At 46.7% G+C, this 2,333-nt stretch overlaps 1 pseudogene across 1 annotated transcript; it reads left to right on the forward strand.

Moving 5' to 3' along the window:
* Positions 1 to 246: 246 nt before the first annotated feature.
* Positions 247 to 846, forward strand: LOC308414342 (large ribosomal subunit protein uL13-like; annotated as a pseudogene). The gene has a single exon. The product of its transcript is annotated as a large ribosomal subunit protein uL13-like (transcript).
* Positions 847 to 2,333: the final 1,487 nt, after the last annotated feature.

Consider the following 2,333-nt stretch of genomic DNA (forward strand, 5'->3'; position numbering starts at 1 on the left):
CTGTTGCTGTCTTCAGACACCAGAAGAGGGCAGCGGATCCCATTACAGATGGTTGTGAGCCACCATATTGTTGCTAGGAACTGAACTCAGGACCTCTGGAAGAACAGTCAGTGCTCTTAACCACTGAGATACCTCTCCAGCCTCTGGGCTATTTTCCTTTCATTCCTTTTATTTTATTTATTTTTAAACAGCAAGTTTGATTTTGCTTAAGATTTGTATCTTCACTTTAGCGGGCAGCTGCTGAGGATGGCGGAGGGGCATGTTCTAATACTGGATGGCTGAGGCCATCTTCTGGCTGCCTGGCGGCCACTGGCCAAACAAGTATTGCTGGGCCGGAAGGTGGCGGTTGTACGCTGTGAGGGCGTCAACATTTCTGGAAATTTCTACAGAAACAAGTTAAAGTATCTGGCCTTTCTCCGAAAGCGGATGAACACTAACCTCTCTCAAGGTTCCTACCTCTTCCGAGCTCCGAATCCCGTTTTTGGCGCCCTGTGAGAGGCAGGCTGCCCCACAAGACCAAGAGAGGCCAGGCTGCCTTGGAACGACTCAAGGTGTTGGATGGGATCCCTCCACGCTATGACAAGAAAAAGCGGATGGTGGTCCCTGCCGCCCTCAAGGTTGTGCGGCTGAAGCCTACCAGAAAGTTTGCTTACCTGGGTCGTCTGAGGCCGGGGAAGTACCAGGCAGTGACCGCCACTCTAGAGGAGAAACGGAAGGAAAAAGGCCAAGATCCGCTATGGGAAGAAAAAACAGCTGTTGAGGTTACAGAAACAGCCAGAAAAGAATGTGGAGAAGAAAATCTGCAAGTTCACAGAGGTCCTCAAGACCAACGGACTCCTAGTGTGAACCCAATAAAGCCTGTGCCTCATGCCTGCCTGCCCTGCCCTTCTTCCACCGCCGATCAGAGAAGTGGGGGCCAAAGGTTCCTTAGTCAAGGCTCCTGTGGGTAGAGAGTACATCTAGAAAGCTGAGAGCGCACCACCTGCTGAGTTTATGGAAGTGGTAGCCATGGAACTGACTTGAGCTTCAGGGTTGAAAATGAGTACAGGGCCGCCCCGCCCACCTGTCCCAATACCATATTCTACAGCTCTAAAAATGAGGACCACACACCGAAGATGCTGACCGAGCACAGGCGCTGACTCTGCTGCTTCCCAGCAGAACACAAGGCAGTATTTTTTGGGAGGCTTCTATGTGCTAATAAATTATTTGACTTAAAAAAAATTTCGTACCTTCACCCTTGAGGGGAAAACCCTCACTTTCATCACAATGATATATGGTCAGATTTGACAGCCCCAGTTGTTAAACATTCATGATTACATTTTCTTAAAAAGGATTTATTTATTTTATGTATGTGAGGACATTGTAGCTGTCTTCAGACACACCAGAAGAGGGCATCAGATAACATTACAGATGGTTGTGAGCCATCATGAGGTTGCTGGGATTTGAACTCAGTACCTCTGGAAGAACAGTCAATGCACTTAACCACTGAGCCATCTCTCCAGCCCTCTTTTCTTCCTTTTTTTATTGGATATATTTTATTTACATTTCAAATGTCATCCCCTTTCCCGGTTTCCCCTCCATAAGCCTCCTATCCCATCCCACCCCGCCTCTAAGAGGGTGCTCCCTCATTTACCCACTCCCTCCCACCTCCTCGCCCTGACATTCCCCTACACTGGGGCATGGAGCCTTGGCAGGACCAAGGGCTTCTACTCCAACTAATGTCCAACAAGGCCATCCTCTGCTACAGTTGGAGCCTTGGGTCTGTCCATGTGTACTCTTTGCATAGTGGTTCAGTCCCTGGGAGCTCTGGTTGGTTAGTACTGTTGTTCTTATGGGGTTTCAAACCTTTCAATTCTTTCAATTCTTTCTCTGGCTTCTCCATTAAGGACCCCCGTTCTCAGTCCAATAGTTGGCTGTGAGCATCCGCCTCTGTATTTGTCAGGCTCTAGCAGAGCCTCTCAGGAAACATCTATATCAGGCTCTACAGGAGCAAATTCTTATTAAAAAAAAAATAAAAACACCACATTCTACACCTAGCCCGCATAGGCTTGTAGCCACATCATAATGTAAAATGCATTTAATATAATTTCCAAAATTCTCCATAGCCTTTCACAGTCTCAAGATGATTTAAAAGCCCAAAGTTTCTTCTGAGATTTAAGACAATCTGTTAAGTGTAGCCCCACATAAAAGCGAAAGCAAAAAGCAAATTAAATACTTCCGATATACAGTGGCACACACACACACACACACACACACACACACACACACACACATATTACCAATACAAAAAGAGGGGAAAGAGAGAATAATGAGAAAATACCGAACCAAATCAA

This window comes from Micromys minutus (assembly GCF_963924665.1).
Source record: "Micromys minutus genome assembly, chromosome: X".
Taxonomy (NCBI): domain Eukaryota; kingdom Metazoa; phylum Chordata; class Mammalia; order Rodentia; family Muridae; genus Micromys; species Micromys minutus.